The sequence below is a fragment of the Sus scrofa genome, unplaced genomic scaffold (genome assembly GCF_000003025.6).
Source record: "Sus scrofa isolate TJ Tabasco breed Duroc unplaced genomic scaffold, Sscrofa11.1 Contig2548, whole genome shotgun sequence".
Lineage (NCBI taxonomy): Eukaryota > Metazoa > Chordata > Mammalia > Artiodactyla > Suidae > Sus > Sus scrofa.
Genome location: NW_018085121.1, coordinates 17,062 through 41,407, shown reverse-complemented (window position 1 = coordinate 41,407; position 24,346 = coordinate 17,062). Strand labels below are relative to the sequence as shown.

The window sequence follows — 24,346 nt, the reverse complement described above, 5'->3', positions numbered from 1 at the left end:
AGAAAAAAAATAAATTAAAAAGGAAAGCAATTTAAGAGATTTCTGAGATAACATTTAGCATTTCAACATTTGCATTAAGGGGTGCTAGAAGAAGAGAGAGGAGGGAATTGAAAAGTGTTTGAGGAAATTATGGCTGAATACTTCCCAAACCTGAATTAGGGAACAGATATCCAGATACAGGAAGTGGCAACCAAACCGAAAGATACTAACAAAACCATGAACCCACAAAGGATCTCGACAAAATGAACCCAAGCAGACACAGTATAAGACACACTGTAATTAAAATGGTAACAGTTAAAGAGACAATTATAAAGGCCGCAAGAGAAAAACAAAACATCATATACAAGGGAACACACCTCCTCTTCCAGTAAATCTAGGCCATCAGTTTATTTCTCTGCAGAAACTCTTCAGGCCAGAAGAGACTGGCATGATATATTCAAATCCCTGAAAGGGAAAATCCTGCAACCTAGGATATTCTACATAGCAAGATTATTATTTAGAATAAAAGGAGAAAAAAAAAGAACTCCTAAGATAGGTAAAAACTAAAGGAATTCATTGATACTAAACCTACCCTAAAGAAATGTTGAAGATTCTTCTTTAATAGGAAAAGAAGTAAAAAATTTATAGGATGGTAAACATCCTACTAGGTAGGCAAATATACAGTAAAGATCAGAGAACATTTAAATAAGCTAGTCCATAGGTTAAATAACAAAACTATAAAAGCAACTAGAACTATACTAAATAGTTAAAGGATAAGGATAAGAGATGAAAAACAAAATGCCAGGGAGAGGAGTAAAAATATATCTATTAGATGTGTTTGTTTTTGGTCACTCTTAATTTTAAACAAGTAATAATTATGGGTCAACATATAGGAACCTCATGGTATACAAATCAAAATATTACACTAGATACACAAAAATCAAAAAGAGATGAACACAAGCAGTGTACCAAAGAAATGATCAAATTTCAACAATAAAAATTAATACACATAAAAAATGACAAAACAACCAGAAAACAAGTAATAAAATGGAAATAAGTACAGACATATCAATAATTTTTTGATGGCAATGGACTAAATGCTTCGATCAAAAGACATAGGATAGCTGATTGGATTAAAAAATAAGATCCTTCAATCAGACTGAAAGTGAAGGGATGCAAAATGATATTTCATGCCAAAGAAAATGACAAGAAAATGAAGGTAGCAATACTCTATTGGACAAAATAGACACTAAAAAAGTTGTAACAAATCCAAAGAAGTGCATTATTGAATGATAAAGGGATCAAAACAAGAGGAGAATATTACACTCTTTAATATATATTCACCCAATACAAGAACATGTAAGTATAGTAAGCAAATACTAACTGATATTTAAAGGAGAAATTGACAATAATACAATAATAGTGGGGGACTCTAGCAATGTACAACAATGGATAGATCATCCAGACATAAAATCAATGAGGCATCAGTGGTCTTAAATGACTCAATAGACCAGTTGGACTTAGTAGATATCTACAGGACATGACACCCCCAAAGCAGAATACACATTCTTTTCAAAAGCACAAGGAATATTCTTTAGGATACATCACATACTAGGCCAGAAAACAAACCTCACCAAATTTAAGATGGTATAAATTATATCAAGCAATTTTTCCAACCACACTGGTGTGAAACTAGAAAAGTAGAAACTAGAAAAGCACAGAAAGAAAAAATGAAAATAACCAACATGTGGAGACTAAATATGCCACGAAAAAACCCAATGCATCAATGAAGAAATCAAAAGAGAAATCAGAAAATACCATGAGATAAATTAACATGAAAAGAAAACACTTCAAAATATATGGGATTCAGCAAAGCAGTTCCAAGAAGGAAGTTCATAACAAATCAGGTGCTCATCAAGAAATAAGAAACATCGCAAATAAACAAACTAACCTTTCTTTTTCTAAAGGATAGAAAAAGAAGAACAAACAAAGCCCAAGGTCAGCAGAAGGAAGGAAATAATAAGAGAATGGGACAAGGATTTCTTTAATAAGACTACCATACCAGATACGTGCCCAGAGAATCTAAGAAATACATGAAAAAAAACAAAACCCCAGTTTTGCAAGGCAGACTAATCACTACTAGTGAAATTGAATGGTAATAAAAAAATTATAGGAGTCAAAATACCGGAAATACATGCCTTCACAGGGTAATACCAAACACGAAGAATTACTAATAGCTATAAACAAAAAAGAATGAAAAAGGAAAATCTCAACAATACTGCAGAAATAAAAAAAACCATAAGAACAACTATATGCCCAACCAAGTGAGATTCCCCAAGGATCCCTAAGTTCAAAAACAAGGAAATAAAATATCAAATAAAGCAAAAACACAAATACATACCAACAACATATAAAAAGGTCATACAACACAACAAGTGGATTCATCCAAGTCACAAGATGTTCAACATATGCAAATCAACCACATCAATACCACATTAACAAAAGAAAAGTCAAAAACCACACGATCATCTCAATAGAGGTGGAAAAGAACTCAACAAACTCCAACATCCATTCACGATAAAAAGTCTTACCAAATTGGGTATAGAGGGAACATTCCTTAACATAATCAAAGCCATTTATGACAAACCCATAGCAGATATAATACTCAATGGAGAAAAATTAAAAACCTTCCCACTAAAATCTGGAATAAGACAAAGATGCCCACTCTCACCACTGTTATTCAACATAGTATTGGAAGTTCTAGCCACGGCAATCTGACAAACAAAAGAAATAAAATTATCAAAAATTGTCACTGTATGCAAATGACATGATACTATATATAGAAAACCCTAAGGAGTCCACACAAAAACTACTCAAACCGATTAATTTGGCAAATTAGCAGGATACAAGATTAACATTCAGAAATCAGTTGCATTTCTGTATACTAATATTTCATTAAATATTAGAAAAGGAATATAAAAATGCAGTACCTTTTAAAGTTGTACCCCCCGAAATTAAATACCTAGGAATAAAACTGACCAAGGAGGTAGAGGACTTATATGCTGATAACTATAAAACATTAGTCAAGGAAATAAAAAAGGATTCAAAGAAATGGAATGATATTCCATTCTCCTGGACTGGAAAAATTAATATTGTAAAAATGGCCATACTACCCAAAGCAATCTACAGATTCAATGCAATCCCTAACAAGTTACCCATGACAGTTTCCACAGAACTAGAACAAACAACCCCAAAATTTATATGGAACCACAAAAGACCCAGAATTTCCAAAGCAATCCTGAGAAACAAAAACCAAGCAGGAGTCAAAACTCTCCCAGACTTCAGGCTATATTACAAAGCTACAGTCATCAAGACAGGGTGATACTGCTGCCAAGACAGACATACAGACCCATGGAACAGAATAGAGAAGCCAGAAATAAACCCAGACACCTATGGTCAATTAATCTTTGAACATAAAATGGGAAAAGACAGCCTTTTCAGTAAGTGATGCTGGGAAAACTGGGCTGCTGCATATAAATCAATTAAAGTATAACACACCCTCAACACCATGCACAAGAATAAACTAAATACCTAGTTTAGTTTAAATACCTAAAATAAAATAAGACACAATAAAATTCCTAGAAGAGAACATAGGCAAAACATTCCCTGACTTCCACTGTACAAATGTTTTCTTAGGTCAGTCCCTCAAGGCAACAAAAATAAAAACATAAATAACCTAGTGGGACCTAATCAAACTTACGATCTTTTGCATAGCAAAGAAAACCATAAAAAAAAACAACCAATGGAATGGAGAAAATATTGGCAAAGGACTTATCTTTAAAATGTACAAAAACCTTATACAACTCAACAACAACAACAACAAAAAACCCCAACAACCCAATGAAAAACGGGCAAAAGACCTGAATGGACCATTCTCTAAAGAAGATAATCAGATGGCCAACAGGCAAATGAAAAAATGCTCAACATCACTAATTATTAGAGAAATGCAAATCAAAACTACTATCACCTCACACTGATCTCAGTGGCCATCATTAGTAAGTTAATAAATAACAAATGCTGGAGAGGGCGTGGAGAAAAGGGACCCCCCCCCTTTACTGTTGGTAGAAATGTAAATTGGTATAACCGCTATGGAAAGCAGTATGTAAATACCTCAGAAAACTAAAGATAGAACTACCATATGACCCAGCAATTCCACTCATGGGCATATATTCAGACAAAACTTTCTTTGAAAAAGACACATGCACCATGTGTTCATTGCAGCACTATTCACAATAGCCAAGACATAAAAACAACCTAAATGTCTATCCAAATGAATGGATTAAGAAGATGTATATATACACAATGGGATAGTACTCAGCCATATAATAGAACAAAATAATGCCATTTGCAGCAACATGGATGGAACTGGAGATTTCATACCAAGTGAGTAAGTCAGAAAAAGAAAGACAAACACTATATGATACCACCTATATGGGAATCTAATATATGGTATAAGTGAACATAATACAGAAAAGAAACAAACTCCTTGACAGGGAGAACAGACTTGTGGTTTCCAAGGGTGAGGAGTGGGATGGACTGGGGGTTTGGAGTTAGTAGATGCCAAACTATTGCATTTGGAGTGGACAAGCAATGAAAATCCTGCTGTATAAAACTGGGACTATATCTAATCACTTAAGATGGAGCGTGATAGAGGATAATGTGAGAAAAAGAATGTGTATATATGACTGGCTCACTTTGTTATATAGCAGAATTTGACCAACATTGTAAATCACTACAATAAAAAAATAAAAGTCTTAAAAAAAAAAACAATGATTTGGAGTTCCATCTTGGTGCAGTGGAAATGAATCTGAGTAGGAACCATCAGTTTGCGGGTTCCATGCATGGCCTCGCTCAGTGGGTTAAGGATCCAGCATGCCATGAGTTGTGGTGTAGGTCGCAGATGTGGCTTGATCTGGCATTGCTGTGCTCTTGCATAGGCCAGCAGCAATAGCTCTGATTAGACTCCTAGCCTGGGAAACTTTCATGGCCATGGTTGTGTGAGACCAGATAATAACTAGTAAAACAAAAAAAAAAAAAACAAACAAAACAAAACAAAAAAAAAAAAATTACGCCTAAATCATGAGCATATACGCACCAATAAAAAAATAAATACCATATAGTACAAAAAACAAAACACAAATCAAACAAAAACCAAGACCAATACCATATGCTATCACTTACATGTGGAATCTAAAAAAATGACACAATGAACTTCTTTGCAGAACAGATACTGACTCACAGACTTTGAAAAACTTATGGTTTCCAAATGAGACAGTTTGGAGGTTGGGGGATGTGCTGGGGATTTGGGATGGAAGTACTATAAAATATCATTGTGATGATCATTGCACAACTATAAATGTAATAAATTTCATTGAGTATAAAAATAAATAAATAAAGCAAATGAAATAAAAACAAAAATAAATGTGACTTAGACTTAAAAAATGCAAGGAAAAACATTTACTACCAGGGAACAATCATAAAGAGGACATATATAATGAATGGTTTTCATAAGGTACATTCATTGCTCCTTTTTATCATTATGACTAATGTTAGAAAAGATGGAGATATTTCATTAAGAGCAATGGAAAGATTCATGAGTGGGAAACACTGGAAGTTTTCAAGGAGAAATAGGAAGATAAACAATAAAAAGGCATAAAACAAGTCATCGGCCCTTTCATTCCAATGTGTAAGCACCCTTCTACATGAACACTGATTTTCCATAATTCAATGAGTAGTTAAGACTCATGACCCTTCAATCATGTGATCTTCCTGAGTTGAGGACAAGTGGCCTTTTTATAGCTGTCATTCTGAAGAATGCCATCAGAACCCTCTTTATGTCTCTGTTCCTCAGACTGTAGATGAAGGGGTTAAGCATGGGCGTGACCACAGTGTACACCAATGACCCTGTTGCACTTGAGTGTGAGCTGTGGGTAGCAGTAGAGCTAAGGTATACACCGATGCTTGTACAATAAAACAAGGAGACAACAGAGAGATGAGACACACAGGTGGAAAAAGCTCTATACTTTCCCTGAGCAGATGAGATTCTATGTATGGAGGAAGCTATTTTAGAGTAAGAGTAAAATATTCCAGTGAGAGGACCACCAGCCAGCAGCACAGCTGCAATATATATCACTACATCATTAAGAAATGTGTCAGAACAGGCAAGTCGGACCATATGATTGACTTCACAGTAAAAGTGAGGGATTTCCACCTTTCTACAGAAGGATAGTTTCCATACCATTAAGGTTTGTAACAAGGAATGCAGAACACTGATTACCCAGCTAACCAGAACCAGAATTCCACAGAGTTGGGGGTTCATAATGACTGTGTAGTGCAGGGGTGGCAGATGGCCACAAAGCGGTCATAGGCCATCACAGTCAGGAGGAGGTCATCCAACCCTGCAAACAGCATTAGAAAATACACCTGGATGATGCAGGCTACATAGTTTATAACTTGTCTTTGTGTGTAGATGTTCCACAGCATCTTTGGGATGGTGGTGGAGATGAAACAGATGTCTACGAAGGACAGGTTGGAGAGGAAGAAGTACATGGGTGTGTGGAGGTGGGAGTCTGAGATGACAGCCAGAATGATGAGCAGGTTTCCAAACATAGTGATCAGGTACATGGAGAGGAAAAGCCCAAATATGAGGGGCTGCTGTCTGTTCCTCTGAGAATCCCATAAGAAGAAATTCTGAAACACCTGTTATGTTCGTTGGTGCCATGTGGTGGAGGATACTACAAGGAAAGGGGATAATTTTCATACAAGTGGACATTACACACATTGTTGAATGTTAATATTCATATTTTTTCTGTTAAAAATAATTTCAATATTTTGTTCTTTGATTTGACAATGTGTTTATGATTGTTAAAAATAGAATCTCCTAAAATTCAGTCATGGAGAATGAATACAGGAAATAAAAAATACATATAGTATATCAGGTAGTGACAAGAGCTATGAGCTAAATGATAACAAGTATAAGGGAAAGAGCAAGGAGGGGTTGCTATTTTTTTATGGCTATTCAGGCAAGACATGCACATAAAGTGACATTTGAATAGAGACCTCAAGGTAAAGAGAGCAGAAGCCATGAGCACTTCAGGAGAAATGGGTGCCTAGCAGGGAGAACAGACAGTGCAAAGGCCCTGAAGATGATGCTTGCTTAAGATGTTTGAATTTAAAAAAGGAAGCTAGGAGTTCCCCTTGTGGCACAGTGGAAATGAATCTGACTAAGAACCATGAGGTTGCAGGTTTGATCCCTTGCCTCACTCAGTGGGTTAAGGATCTGGCATTGCCATGAGCTGTGGTGTAGGTTGCAGATGCGGTTCAGCTCTGATGTTGCTGTGGCTGTGGCATAGGCTGGCAACTGTAGCTCCAGTTCGACCCCTAGCCTGGGAACATCCATGTGCTGCAGGTATGGCCTTAAAAAAAAAAAAGCCACTGTGGGGATGGTAAAGGGAAAGAGGGAGAGTGAGGAAGATAATGTCAGAGATTTTGCAGAACTAAGTGTAGGTGGCCTCCCTGCTGCTGCTGAACCTTCAAGTCACAAGGATTCCTTCATCCACAGTGTGTACCTCTAGCACTTTATGAAATTCTTGCAAAGGTGGCCTGTATGTATAAATGAAATCCATCTGTTGATTGAGTTCTGCCCTTTTTATATAAGAATCCCCTTGGAATATATGAGTTCAGTACTTGTTGAGACCAGCTCAGCAGGTGAGGGCTGAAGAATGGGTGCTGTGAAACTTAAGGAAAAAAGTTAACATAAAACAAGACACAGAGATATTTATCTTAATTAAAGGTGGGAACCAGGGGATTCAAGTTCTCAGGGACTAAGAGCACCACCTCAAGAAACCACATTGCTTTTATTGTGCTCTTTAGGATTACATAAGTGAGGAGGGATAGGTGCAGGATATAGTTTTTTTTTTTAATTTTAAAAGTTCTTTTATTATTAAAAGTCACATATCTGGTAGATGGTTAAGATTTTACTCTGACCTTTAGGCATTTAACAATCATTAGCATTTGAGGAAGGTTGGCCTTAGCTATCTATGCATAGCATCTAGAGAATTATCATTGTGCTTCCACAAATGGCATGCCTATCTGTGGCAACCCAGTGTGCCTAGGTTTGCATCTTGATTCTCTTTGCTAATGCATATTCTGCTAACACTGCTCATAACCACTTGGGGCCATGAAGTTCCTCTTTTCTTATTTTAACAGGACACATCATGCTATGCAAATGGTGTGCCAATCTGCACAGGTCTGGCATGCCTAGACCAATGCATTATGTCCTCATTCAGCTGACCATATGAATGACTTAGGCCTTTTGGTCTTTGTTCTTAAGCTTAAGTATTTACCAGCACTGCAACAGTTTTTCAAGCAGGAATATGGGGTAAAGTAAAGCAGGACAAGATGGAGTTTTCAGCATAGAAAATAGAATCAAAGAGGCTAAGAAAAGATTATCGAAACTGTCTCCAACAAGTGCTCCTGCTCTGAGGACTTCTTGCACTGCACAATCCATGGACACACACACACACACACACACACACACACAACTTTGGCTTACCAGTTTGTGTTACTTCTGTGTATTTTCACCCCTAACTACTCTGGCTTAGGGGTTGATGTAACTCAAGTTAATTAGATCAAATTATGTACAAACAACATCCAGAAATCCAGTTTGTAATCTCAGGTACCAATAAATTTGGGAGTTCGATTTTGGTATGGACATTTTCTCCTTTATATTAAAGATACATAAAAAATCTTTTCAGTGAACAAATATGCCTGTATATATACCTATAATCTTTCTGTAAACCTGGATATTAATGTATATCTATATTCTCTTCTGTCTTCCATCTGTCTATCATCTATCTATAGAAAATAGACATGAAAGGGAATAAAGATCTGATGAACTCAAATTGTCCCTGAGAGACTGTGGTAAAGAAAATCTTCTTTGGTTCTGGAGACATTTTGTAGGCTTTAGAGTTCCTTGATGCCCAGGAAAAATAAAAAAAAAATAAATTTATCCAGAAGTGAAAGTAGCAGTGTAGTTATGACCTGAAACACAAATTGTACAGATGGAGAGAAAATTAAGCAAAGGGAATAAACCAAGACTTTATAAAAGGATGTATAAAAAGTACAATGAATATGAATTGAATGTTGGCCATTTTTAATAACAGGCAGCAAATTTTGTTTTAGCAAGTGTGTGAATATGAGTACACTCCTACAAGGATAAATTTAGAAAAACAAAAAGTTAGGAAAGCAAAAGAATGACAAGGAGAATGAAAACATGCTAAATAGTGTGATTCAAAACAAGTGTGGTAAACAGTGTCGAATGGAAAATTAAAAACTATTTGAATAAGAGATGAAATAGTAGTAATTTATGATATCGATGTGGATTAATTGAATTGACAATGACTTAAATGGAAATAATATATTAAATAATGTTCCTAGAATGTCCTGGCAGGTAGTACCTGCTCAGTTTTATTATTTGATGAATGAACTGTGACTTAGGTCTTATTATATACAAACATTTAATATGAGGTAAGATTGTATTTCAATTCATTTGCAAAAATTGAATTGTTGATGAAAGTTGTCATAATCACCTACCTTGAAAAAATGAAGTTTTTTGCCTCCCTCAAACAGCTTACAAAAATTAGAGCGATTAGGACTGAGCGTAAGAGTAACCTACACATTTTAGATGAATATCTTGACATCTAAATATATAAAATTAATGGGCCAGAAAAACCATCTTAAATAATGCAAGAAATTTAGAAGAAAGACACAGACATGTGTAACATAGTAAATTAAAAAAAAATTGACCCAAAATATGCTTCAAAATCAATTGTAGAAAAATTGGGACGTAGAAAAATGAGCATATAATACATGGGTAAATGATAATAACAAGCAAATCAAAATGGTGACTATATATATATAAATCTTTGCTCTAACTCACTACATAGTTTAGGTAACAATAAGAAAGCTCTTGCAGTCTGTCATACCACAGTCCTGGGGAAAAAACTTAAACATCTGACACATTTTAGGGTGGGAATTTTTGAACTAGTAGCAAAGATATACTCTTCAATTTTCCTTGCAGAAATGTAAAGTGTTAAAAGATTTTAGGGAAAAATGTTGGCATTCCCGTCGTGGCTCGGTGTTTAACGAATCTGACTAGAAACCATGAGGTTGTGGGTTTGATCGCTGGCCTTGCTCAATGGGTTAAGGATCCAGCGTTGCCATGAGCTGTGGTGTAGGTTGCAGATGCGACTCGGATCCGACTGGCCGGCTGGCTCTAGCCTGGGAACTCCATATGCCACGGGAGCAGCCCTAGAAAAGCAAAAAGACCAAAAAAAAAAAGAAAAAAAAAAGAAAAGAAAAAGTTTTAGGGAAAAGTGTGAAGATAGCTATATATATTCAAAATATAGATATTCTTTAACTAAGTGTTCTTCAGTGTTGGCACAATGGACATTGGACATTCTGGGCCAGATCAGTGTTTGTGGTGGGGTCTGTTCTGTGAACTGTCCCAAGTTTAGAGCATCCCTGACTTATGTATAATACTTCAGTATGATCCCTCCCTGTGTGACAGCCAAAAAAGTCTCTGGACATTGCCCAGTTAACCCTGGGAGACAAATCATTCATGGTAAGAATGACAGTTTGAATGTCATTCTCAATACATTTGTGTAGCATTGATATAACAACAACTTGACGATAAAGGGTAAGAAAATCCATCAAAGTGAGAGTAGCACAGGCAGACTATGACCTGTTATACAGATATATAATATAAATACATTTAACAATATGGAATAACAGTTATGAATCTTCATTAAATTAGTGATTGGAGACAAGTCTGTGAGGAATTACTAAGCAGGAAAACAGGACAAAACTTAGGAGCAATGATGCAGTAAAACAGAGTATTTACAATGTGCAAGGTCTTATTCTTGCATTTGTATAAAAGTGTATGTGTATGCATACTTGCATGATATAGAAAGAAAAGTTTTAAAATAAACTCAGAACTTGGGGGAAATATCAGTGAGAATGAAATTAGATTAAGTGGAGTTGTTTCAAAACAACTGCGTGTAACACAATAAAAGGCAAACCTTCAAGTATGTTCTATAAAGAGGATGCAAACTATTTTACATTTAGAATGGAGAAGCAATGATATCCTCCTGTATAGCACAGGGAACTCCATAATGAAAGGGCCTTTAAAATGGTATCGGAAAAGAGGATCTAAAGTTTAAAATTATCCTATTTAGGAAGATTGTGGGATCTAGTATCCTGTATCAGGAGAAGATACAGGTGATCTTGTGTCACTGGTATGAAGGATACTTCTAATGGTGGCGAATGTGATGCACATTTAAATACAGATCTGATCACAAAGATAAAAAATGAACCTATCTACAAAACAGAAAAGATCATAGGCATGAGAATAGACCTGTGGTTGCCAAGGGGAGGGGGAGGATAGTGGGGAGGGCTAATGGATGAGGAGAGAAGCAATGGTGTGAGGAATGAATGCCGAGATCTTAAAATTGGAAAAACTATACTTATAAATTTAGGTAATGAATTTTCACATAAGGATGCATAATTTTCACTATCATTTTTTTTTTAAAACAATGATTCTTAATGCATAAGCCCAATTCTTGGAAAGTTAAATTAAAAGCAATGAGAACAAATATGACTTACTGGTAGATGTGACTACATTACAGAAAATTTATGTACACTCAAAATTCCTTTCAAATACATCTATATTTACATAAGAAAACTTAAAATCAAACAACCAATTTGTGAAAAAATCTCCAATTCTCTTTTGAGAGCTTGCACTCAAAAACAGGAATCAAAGTTCTCTGATCCTATTATACAAAAGCAGGGAACTCATGCAGATAATGAGGTACAGAGAAATTTAAGTGGCTAAAAAAATCCACATACATATTCAGCCTTAGAGACAATGAAATAATTTCAAAGTAAGATCATTAGCAACCCATCTTTACATACAAATTTTCTTTCTTTGTTTTTTTTTTTTTTTTTTAACAGAAGATGCTATGAAGTGTATGTCTTTGGCAACTGGTGTTTCAAGAAGGCATTGCAAGCATTCTTTAGTGTGAATTTTCTGATCAATATTACTAAAACATGGTCAAATATGCCCCATCAAATATTAGAAAGGAATTGGGAGTTCCTGTCGTGGCACAGCAAAAACAATTCCAACTAGTATCCATGAGGATGTGGGTTGGATTCCTGGCCTCACTCAGTGGGTCAGGGATCCAGTGTTGCCATGAGCTGTAGAGTAGGTTGCAGATGTGGCTCTGATCCTGTGTTGCTGTGATTGTGGTGTAGGCTGGCAGCTGTAGATCCAATTCAGACCCTAGCCTAGGATCCTCCATATGCCGTGTGTGTGGCCCTAAAAAGCAAAAAAATAAAAAATAGAAAGAGAGAAATGCCTTCACTGTGTTTTAGATCCCTCCATTGCTAATACCCTATTCTCTATTCCAGTTAATTAATATGATATTGGACAAATGCTATACTTTTACTGGAAATACTTTATGTCTCTTATCACTCTTCTTATTGGGCTTCCATTCCTATCATTTATTGGCATCACCTTACTAAGATTAATGTTCACTTATCCTTTAATATCTAAAAATATATTGATATTTAATCAAGCAAGCAAACACCCATAGTAGTCTCTGGGCTCCGGGCTAGGCTGAAATGTTTCTCACTTACCTCTGGTAAACATCCTTTCTGACCTTTTCTTGCAGGGTCTTTTGGGTTCTTGGAATCTTGCATGGAACTGTGAGAGAAAGGTATCTGTTTGAAATTCTGAATCCCCTCCTGGATGGTTGATGATGGAGAGTGAGCTCTGTCTCCAGATGGACAGCAGTAAGGAGTCAAGCACCAGTCTTTTAGTATGATTAAGGACTCCCAAAGCAAGAACCTGTTTCTCCCATGCCCAGGAAGGCTGCAGCAGAGGAGAGATTACACTCTCTATGTCTGCTCATTAAGTGTATTTCCCTCAGGTTACAAAGACCTATAAGTACATTATTTCCCTGTGGACACTGATCTGGACAGAAAGATATTTTCTTCTGATTCTCTGTTCCCAGGATACCAGTTATAAGTCAGGAGATTTTTGTGTCTATTAATCCTTCTCCATTAACTCTCTTGCCTTCCAGAGGGCTCAACTCCCAGTACCTTATCCTAACTCTGAATTAAGTTTTGCCAACATATATGAGGCAACTGTATTGACAGTTCCCTGGATCATTAAAGTATTGTCTTGTGCTGGTACACAGCCCATTACACCCTTAGAAAATTATCATTCTCCTCTTGTAAGAGGGACAACTTTGTTCTTTTAATGTAAACATTGGGCAGTATACTCTTTGGCTTCCTACATTTTTGCTAAAACCATTAGGAATTTTATACTTATGTCTGAAGTTGAGAGCTATCATTTTGCCCTCATAATAAATGTTTTAAAGTTATGAGACAGACTTAGATATTTTAGGTGCCAAAACCTAGCTTAGAACATAATAGGCATTAACTGATTTAATTTTTAGAGAAGTTTATTCTGCAAGACCATACAATTATAACTCCATCTTCTGTTTTAGGAATGGTGTTCAGGGGAAATGAATTAACATTCATTACAAAATATTACAAAATTGATTTGAATATTACAAAATTGATTTGTGGATGGGTCATTTTTATTTTTATTTTATTTAATTAGAGTATACTTGATTTATGGTATTATGTCAATATCTACTGTACTGCATAGTGACCCAGTCTCTCTCTCTCTTTCTCTAGATGCGGGTATATGCGTGCACACACACACACACACACACATACACGTTCTTGTTCTCGTACTATATTCCATCATATTCTATACAAAGGGATTTTGTCTAGTACTCTGTGCTGTACCTTATTGCTTAACCATTTTAAATGTAAAAATTTGCATCTGCCAATCCCAAACTCCCATCCCACTCTCTCCCCTCTCTCCCTTGGCAATCACAAGTCTATTCTTTATGTCTGTAAGTCTGTTTCTCTTTTTGTAGATAGGTTCATTTGTGCCTTATTTTATATTCCACATATAAATGATATCTTATATGGCATTTGTCTTTCTCTTTCTGGCTTGCTTCACTTAGTATAAGAATCCCTATGTGCATCCATATTGCTGCAAATGCCATTATTAGATCTTTTTAATGGCTGAGTAGTATTCCATTGTATATATGTACCATATCTTCTTAATCCATTAATCTATTGATGGACATTCAGGGTGGCATGGATGGTGTAGGTTCGATGGATATTTAGGTTGTTTCCATGTCTGGACCATTGTGAATAGTGCTGCAGTGAACACAGGGGTGCAAGAATCTTTTTGAGTACAAGTTTTATTGGGATATATGCCCAGGAATGGGATTGTTGGATCATATGAAAGTTCTATGTTTAGTTTTCTGAGGAACCTACATATTGTTTTCCATAGTGGTTGTACCAGTAATAGTGAAAGCTTCTCATATATACATGGAACATTCTCCAGGATAGATTACTTCTTGGGTCACAAATCAAGCCTCAGTAAATTTAAGAAAGTTGAAATTATATCTATCATCTTTTCTGACCAGAGTGCTATGAGACTAGAAATTGACCACAAGATAAACACTGAAAACCCCCCAAAAATATGTGAATGCTAAACAATATGCTACTAAACAACAAATGGATACCTGAAGAAATTAAAGGGAAATAAAAAAATACCCAGAGACAAGTGACAATGAAAACACGACAATGCAGTAGTTCCTGATGTGGTGCAGTAGGATAAGGATCCTGTATTATCTCTGCAGTGGCTCTGGTCATGCTGAGGCATGGGTTAATGATCCAGCATTGCTGCAGTTGTGGTGTAGTTTGCATCTGTGGCTCAGATTTTATCCCTGGTCCTGGAACTTCCATATGCCATGGGTGTACCCAAAAAAGAAAACACATGAAAAGAAACAAAACAACCCCCCCAAAGTCCAAGACAATCCAAAATGTATGGGACACAGCAAAGGAAGTTCTAAGAGAAAAGTTTATAGCAACAAAATCTTATCTCAGCAAAGAAGAAAAATCTCATGTAAACAACCTAAACTTACAACTAAAGTAACTAGAGAAAGAAGAACAAACCAAACCCCAAGTTAGTAGAAGGACAGGAATAAATATCAGCAGCAATTAATGAAATAGAGACAAAGACAACAGTAGAGATCAATGAGATCTTCAAACTTTCAACAAATGGGAGTTCCCATCATGTCTCAGTGGTTGATGAACCCGACTAGGATCCATGAGGTTGCGGGTTTGATCCCTGGCCTTGCTCAGTGGGTTAAGGATCTGGTGTTGCTGTGAGCTGTGGTGTAGGTCACCGAAGGGGCTTGGATCTGGTGTTGCTGTGGCTCTGGTGTAAGCTGGCAGCTATAGATCTGATTAGACCTCTAGCCTGGGAACCTCCATATGCTGTGGATGTGGCCCTAAAAAAGACAAAAAAAATTTATATGAGGAATCTACAAAAAGGAAACAAGCAAATGTATGTATAAACACATAAACAAATTTACAGATATAGAGAACAAACTAGCAGTTACCAGTTGGGAAAAGAAGGTGGAAGGGGCAAGATAAATAAATTATTTTTAAATAGAAAAAATAAATAAGCAACAAGCACATATTATAGAGCACAGACATATTTTTTCAATAATTTTAAATGAATCATAACCTGTAAATGTTGAATCACTATGTTGTACACTGAAACTCATATACTACTATAAATCAACTATACTTCAATAAAAATAAACTTAAATGGAAGAAAAATTAATAACTGGGGGTTCCCATCATGGCTCGGTGGTAGTGAACCTGACTAGTATCCATGAGGATGTGAGTTCCATCCCTGGGCTTGCTCAGTGGATTAAAGAGCCAGCATTGCTGTGAGCTGTGGTGTAGGTTGCAGACGTGGCTCAGATCCCATGTTGTTTCGGCTGTGGTGTAGGCTGGCAGCTGTAGCTCTGATTCGACCCCAGTATGGGAATTTCCATATGCTGTGGGTGTGGCCATAAAAAGACAAATAAATTAATAACACATAGGGAAATAATCTGAAAAAGTATTTACAACATTGTAAATCAACTGTACTTCAATAAAAAAGATAAATCTTTCTAGTCATATGAAAAATGGGACTTCCCTTGTTTTTCAGATCCAAGGTTGAGAATAAATTTGAGAGAGTCAGAAAAGCATAAAAGGGAAAAATTTTTAGATATGATGGAGTTCAAAAAGCTTAATCAAGTGATTTCCACAAATTGTAAGGAAGAGTTGAAGTCAAATAAATGAAAATTTCAAAAAATAAAAAGAAGGAAGTTTGATTCCCATAATCTGATCAAAGAATATGATCAAAGAGCTGAAATTTATGGCTCTGAGCCTTTGAAACTTTCAATCATGTGACCTTCTCAGCTGAAAACAAATGACCTTTTCTAGATGCCATTCTAAAAATACCTTCAGAGCCCTCTTTATGTCTTTATATCTCAGGCTGTAGATGAAGGGGTTCCACATGGGTGTGACCACAGTGTACATCACTGAGGTAATTGCACTTGAGTGTGCACTATGAGTAGCTGCAGAGCTAAGGTATACACCTAAGCCTGTAAAATAAAATAAGGAGACAACTGAGAGGCATGATGCACAGGTGGAAAATGCTTTATACTTCCCCTGAGCTGATGAAATTCTATGTATTGCAGAAACTATCTTAGAGTATGAATAAAAGATACCAACAAAGGACCAGCACCTAGCAGAGCAGCTGCAAAAAACATCACCATGTCATTAAGAAAGTTGTCAGAACAGGCAAGTGGATCAACAACTTGAGTTCACAGTAATAGTGAGGATTTCCACCTCTCTACACAAGGATAGCCTTAAGGCTTAAGGTTTGTAACGAGGAATGCAGACACTGATGATCCAGCTAACCAGAACCAGAATTGCACAGAGTTGGGGTTCATGATGACCGTGTAGTGAGGGGTGGCAAATGGCACAAAGCAGTCATAGGCCATCACAGTCAGGAGGAAGTTGTCCAACCCTGCAAACAGCATGAAAAATGCACCTGGATGATGCAGCTCATAGGTTATTACTTGCTCAGTGTCCAGATGTTCTGCAGCATCTTTGGGATGGTGGTGGAAGTGAAACAGATGTCTACACAGGACAGGTTGGAGAGGAAGAAGTACATAGGTGTGTGGAGGTGGGAGTCTGAGCTGATAGCCAGGATGATGAGCAGGTTTCCAAACACAGATCAGGTACATGGAGAAGAAAACTCCAAATATGAGGGGCTGCAGTTCTGGTTTCTCTGAAAATCTCAAAGAAGAATTCTGAATCTCCTGTTATATTTTTTGGTGTCTTGTAGGTGACTACAGGGAAAGGGAAAATAACATCTTTATTTTATACTCATGGGCAATAGTCACATTGTTAAAATGCCACCATTTATGTTTTGCTGTCAAAATTAATATCATATTTTGTTTTTAGCGTTGGTCCTCTTGAATTGCCTGTGTCATCTCTAATTAACAAATTTCTCCAATTCTCAGCTCCCCCCTCAAGATGTCATGTATTCCAGTTTCAATGAGACAGTCTTCATTCATTTGAGGAATATAAATTGAGTTGGCAATATTTCAAGTGATGAGTATTGAGTGATGAAAACAAAAGCTGCAAAAAATCCAGTGACATAGAAATAACATAAACAAATAAAACATATATATAGCATGTCCAATGATAACATGTGCTATGAAGAAAATGAAAACAAGTATAGAGTAAATGTAAAGAGGGCTGCTATTTTTTTTTTTTTTTTTTGCTTTTTAAGGCCATGCCTACAATATATGGTAGTTTCCAGGCTAGGGGTTGAATTTGAGCTGCAGCTGCCAGCCTACACCACAGCTACAACAATGTAGGATCCTAACCACAACTGTACCTACACTACAGCTCACGGCATGGCAGATCCTTAACCCACTGGGTAGGCCAGGGATTGAACCGCATCCTCATGAATACTAGTCAGGTTTGAACCTGCTGAGCTACAATGGGAACTCTCAGAAGGCTGTTTTATTATTTTTTTAATGGATTTGGCAAGACTTGAAAATAAGGTGACATTTGATCAGAGACTCAAGGATAAAAGAACAAGAGCCGTGACCATTAGGAGAGGTGTATGCCAGGCAGGAAAAATCAGCTAGTGCGAAACTCCCAGAGAGGTGTTTGTTTAAGATGGTCAGTTTAAAAAAATGATGCTGCCATGGGGGGTAATGGTCAGGAGGAGAGTGAGGGACAGGGTGTCAGAAACTGTTGGGAACAAAGTGGTCTCCCTACTGCTGCTAAATCTTCAAGACATCAGAGTCCCTTATCTACAGTATGTAACTCTAGCACTCTATGAAATTGTTGCAAAGGTAGCTTGTATGTTTAAATGAATCCCTTGCATTGATTTGGTTCTGGCTTCTGTATATGAGAGTCACCTTGGAATACATGAGCTCAGACCCCAACTCTGAGGGCTTCTCACATTCCACAAGGCATGACAGAAACACACAACACATAGACAAACACATAAATCCTAGTCTTCAAGGCTATATTATTTCCATGTCTTTTTCACCACTAACTCCTCTGATTCAAAGTCAGAGCTGTTATGGCTCCAGTTGATCAGCTCAGATTATGCACACATGGTATCTGAAAATTCTGGCTTCAATTTTCCCAGGTACAAGTAAATTTGTGCCTTGATTTTGGCATTGCCTTTTTATGCCTTGTACTAAAGACACATGAGAATCTGTTAACATAGTCTGTATGTATATAAAAACACAAAACTTTCTATCTATCATCTATCTATCTATCTATCTATCTATCTATCTATCTATACATATGTAAAGAATATATACATAAGATATATATATATATATATTCTTTCTCAAAACCTGGATTTTAAGATATCTGTATCTATGTATACATATACATCTAACTCGGGATATAGTTTAAGAAACCATCATGAAATATTTCATACCGTAGTCCTTGGAAAAAATGTAAAAGATGTGAAAATGTAAAGATCTGTCACATTTGTCGCCCTATTTTGGGGTGAGAACTTCTGAACTATCAGCCAGGGTGTACTCGCTGATTTTTCTGTCAGAGAAGTGAAGTGTTACAACATTTAAGGGAAAAATCTGAGGACAGCTATAAATATTCAAAATACAGTTATTCTTTGACTCAGGATTCTCCAGTATTGACACATTGACATTCTAGCCAGGTTATTGTTTGTGTATGTGTAGGTCTGTCCTGTGCACTGTAGGATGTTTAGAGCATCCTTGACCTCTATGGAGCCCTATTGTGTGTGACCATCATAAAAATATCTGGACATGTCTTGGTGAACCCTGGGGACAAAATCATGCACAGTTGGATCTTCGCCATGTCAACATACTTTTGTAGCACTGACATAATATCAATCTAATGATGAATATGAAAGACCACCAAAGAGAGAGGAGCACAGGAACACCATGAAAAGTTTTATAGCCATAAAAAAAATGTCTTCATTATGCTATTGTTTGGAAGCAGGTCTGTGAAGAACTTTTGAGTAAGAAGGAAAACAGAACAAAAGATAGGAAAAATACTTTACTAAAACATAAAGAGCATTTAGAATGTATATAGGATTCTATTCATTCATTAGTGTAAAGAAATGAGTATGTATGTGTGCCTCATACAGAAAAGGAGTTTTAAAAGAACATAAGATCTTATGGGAAAAGTGTCAGTGAAAATGATACATTAAGTAGGGAGGTTTCAAAACAACTGTATGTAGTAAAATGGAATGACAATCTATTCGAAAGTTATGTAAAAATATGAAAGAGTAGATAATGTAGCAATATTAACATGGGTCACTATATGACTTGGAAATATAAACATAACCAAAGTGCATTTGAGATATAGGGAGAAAGTAGGATATAAGTGATAATTTCATCTTACACGAAGATTGTTAATTTCAATGTGCTCAGGAAGATGTGTGTTTTCTCAGTCAAATGATAAAGAAGAATGCTTTCCAAATGATGGTTGATGAAACATTTAGGAATAGATCTAATTGTACAGGGTCAAAAATAACAATAAAGAGTAACAGAGATGTGAAATTTCTGGGTAAAAATATAATGGGTGATTTATTAGCACTAAGGATGCAGACCTTTCACTATCATTTTTGCTTAGAATGACAATTTTCAAGAAAGAATATTAAAAAGACAGATCATTTCTTTCAGAAAAAAACAATGGAGAGAGCACAATATGAGTGGTTGATAGATTTGACCACACAGAATTTATATACACTCATATTTCCTCAAATACATCTATACCTACATAAAATAACAAAAAGTCAAACAACTAGCTTGTGAGTAAAAACTTCAATTATTTTCTTGAAAGATTGCAATCAACAGCAAGAATAAAATGTCTCTGATCATAGTATACAACAACAAAGGACTCACACAGATAATATTAGGTAAAGTAAATGGTTAACAAATCTACATACATATTCAGCCTCATGGGAAATGAAATGATTGCATAGTAAGCTCACTAACGTGCCCCTCTTTGCACCTCAATTTTTTCATTTGTTTATAGAAGACACTGTGTAATATATGTCCCATATACTGTGAAATATGTGTACTACTGGTGGAAGGATATATTTGCAAGCATGCCTTGGTGGTGTTCTTTCTCATCAAGGAAGAAACGTAGTCAAATATGCCTTATCTTAAAAGTTAGAAATGCCTTCACTTCATTTTACATTCTTCCGTATATAATACTCCATTCTCTGCTCCAGTTAATTAATAAGATACTTGGATATTTTCTGGAAGCACTTTGTGCCTCTCATCCCCTTCTAATCGGGCCTCCATTCCTGTCATTTATTGGCATCACTAAACATTGTCTTACTGAGTTTAATGTTTGTTTCTCTTTTTAGCTTCATAAAAATACATTGATATTTAATCAAGCAGGCAAACAACCACAGTGGTCTATGGATTCTAGGCTAGGCTGAGTTAGTGTTCAGGTGACCTTAGGTAAATATTCTTGAGTTCATACCCTATAACTTTTCCTGCAGTGACCTTTGGTCTCTTGGACTCACCTGCATGGAACTCTGAGAAGAAGGTCTCTGTGTGGAAGTCAGAATCTCTTCCATGCCTGGTTAATGATGGAGACTGAAGCTATGTCCCCAGACAAGACATCAGGAAGAGGTCAAGCATCAGTATGCACACCAGACTTAGCAGCAACCAAATCTAACCCACCCAAACTGCACAGGCTGAAGGACTGAGTAGAAGAGATATTTACAGCTCTCTATGTCTGCTCATTAGGTACATTTCCCTCATTTATAGTGACCTGTGTGCACATGATTTCCCTATGGGGCTTGGTCTACCTGTTGATTCTCTGTTTCTCAGGAGATAGGTTATAAGCCCTGTGAGACTGAGGCAACTGTCTTGAATAGGTTCTTTGAGTCTTCAAAGTATTGACTTGTGGTGGGGACATACCCTACAATACCCTTAGAAAATTATGATTTCCCTCTATACAAGAGGAACAACTCTGTTTTCTTTAAGATAAAACTTTGGGAGATACTTATCTTGGCTTCCTGACACTTTACTAGTGCTATGAGGAGTTTCATACTTCTATCTGAAGCTAAAGTGCAATTAGTCCCTAATTAAAAATGTTTGTAAGTTCTGAGATATATTTAGATATTTTTAAGCACCATAACCTACCTTAGCACATTATAGAGATTAAATGATTTAATTTTTAGAGATGTTCCTTCTGTGAGGTCATACAATTTTAACTCCATCCTCTATCCTGCTGAAAATTGCAATCTGATTTTGGGAAGGAGTTTTGATGGAATTCTACCAGGATGCTTCCAGTTATTAAACTCTGGTCATGGTTCTAAACTAGAGATCGTTTTGCTTCTGGAGTTTTGACAATGTCAGGAAGGATGCTGTTAAATTCCCATAATACATAGGACAGCACTCAAAACAAATAATCATGCTACCCCAAATTTGAACACTAAGAAAGTGAGAAAACCCATTTTACATCAGCATTCTCTCATGTTACTCTGTGAACAAGTCACCAGGGATTCTAATCCAAGTGCAAATTCTGATTGAATAGGTCTTCAATTGGGCCAAAGACTCTACATTTCTAACAACTCTCAGAGGTTTGATGCTGCAGGTCCTGGCTGTTGTCACACTTTAACAAGGCTGCGATTTTAGGTTAGAGTAAGATGTGGGTAAATTTAAATATTCTGTGCCCCAAATAATTTTGTATATAATTTTGCAAGAAAAATTTTATTCACTGCAGAGGATATAATGCATTCTGTGTTTGATTCTTCCTCTAAGGACTCTTGAATGACATCACATAATATGCATCAGAAAACAACTTTGTAGTAGGCAGAATAAGGGCTTCAAAAAGATTTTCACATCCTAATCCCAAGAATATTTGAATATATAAGCTTATAATAAAGGGGAGTAAAGCCAACAGGTAAAATAAATTTTCTAATCATTGATTCTACAATGAGATTAGTTTGGACTATCCAGGTTGGTGTAAAATAATGGCAATGATCTTTTGAAAGTGTAGGAGAGAGGAAGAAAAATTGGTCAGAGAGAGATTTGAAGATGCTACGCTTCTAGCTTTGAAGATGGTGGAAGCACCATGAGACACAGAATTCAGGTGGACCTTAGAAAGTGATCTAGGAAGGCCATGCATTTTCCCTGGAACATCCAGGTGGATCCCAGCTTTCACAGACATCTTGTGTTCGGTCCAGTGAGAGGAACAGAAACTTCTGACCTCTAGAACGTTAATTTTTCATCCATTACCGTAGTAATTTGTTAAGGCAGCAATAGGAATACCCACATTTCTCCAATAATAAGTGGTTCATGGGAACTGATTATAAGTTTTTCAGTTTAGTCATCTAGTTTCCCCTGGATAAAGGTATTTTGTTTTGAAATCTCACATTCATAGAAAAAAATTAGCATCAGTCAGTTTGGAGATATTTGCCTCATTTTCTGGTGAACTGAATGCCCCATTCCATAAATATAAAAGTGAAACTGACTTTGAGGCTTTAATATAGAAAAATTAATTCATATCAAAGGTAAGGTCACACACTGTACTTAATGTCATTTTGTCTACATTTCTGTAATCCATGATTTTACCTTATTTCAAATGTTCATTACTTTCATTTCTTTACCTTTCAACTTTCTGTAGAAGTTTCCTTCAGGAGTTCCCATCGTGGCGCAGTGGTTAACGAATCTGACTAGTAACCATGAGGTTGCAGGTCTGATCCCTGCCCTTGCTCAGTGGATCAAGGTTCTGGCATTGCCGTGAGCTGTGGTGTAGGTCACAGATGTGGCTCGGATCCTGCATTGCTGTGGCTCTGGTGTAGGCTGGAAGCTACAGCTCCGATTCGACCCCTAGCCGGGAACCTCCATATGCCACAGGAGTGGCCCAAGAAATGGCAAAAAGACAAAAAAAAAAAAAAAAAGTTTCCTTCAACATAATACATGAAATTTTAAACATCTTTGTGCATTTGCATATGTGTGTGAGTTTGTTTATTTGAGAGAAAAAACATACAAACATTGCATAACCATATACACTCCATATGCTTGAATATGTTCTTTGGACTACACAAAAGTTTTTATAGATTATGTTTTTTCTTACTGCATCCCTCAGAAATTATGTTTATTATTCCATTTTTCCTTCTGAAGTAAGGAAAGAGGGACTGGGGGATTAACTTTAAAACAAATACTTAACAAAGAAGTCAATCTTACTGTATACCTTTTCAAGTTGTCTACAAATGGAACCAGGCAGAATATAGTCTTAATAGTTAAATGCCTTTTAAATTTCTTTAATTTTTAAACACTAAATGGATACAATATATCATGTATAATTGTGCTTTAGTAAGTTTATTAGTATTAAAAAATTCTAATGTTTATGCCAGGGTAGGATCTTGGCACAGGTAGCTGAGTCAATACACAACTAACAGGGGTGTAAGATATTGTTGCAGAGTCCAAACTCATACTGGTTACCATAGTACATACCAATAAATTGAGAGATGAAGTGTTGTGGCAAGGAAGATCACTTTATTTGGAAAGCCAGAAGCTGACGAGAAGATGATGGACTAGTGTCTCAAGTACCATCATCCCCAAATTAGAATTCAAGCTTCTTTTATATTAAAAGAGGAAGAGATAAATTCTGGGTTCCAGCCAGATTCTGGAGTGGATGTATCAATTTCTTCCTTCCTGCAGCCATTCACAGGTAGGACTTGTCAGAATGTTTCTTGTGAGCTAAACAAAGGTATTTTGTCTTAAAGGTCATTACCTGAGAGGCGAGATTTCCAGAAGTGGGCCAT

General features: G+C 36.4%; 1 pseudogene; it reads right to left on the bottom strand.

Moving 5' to 3' along the window:
- Positions 1-5,791: 5,791 nt before the first annotated feature.
- Positions 5,792-24,346, bottom strand: LOC110258619 (annotated as a pseudogene).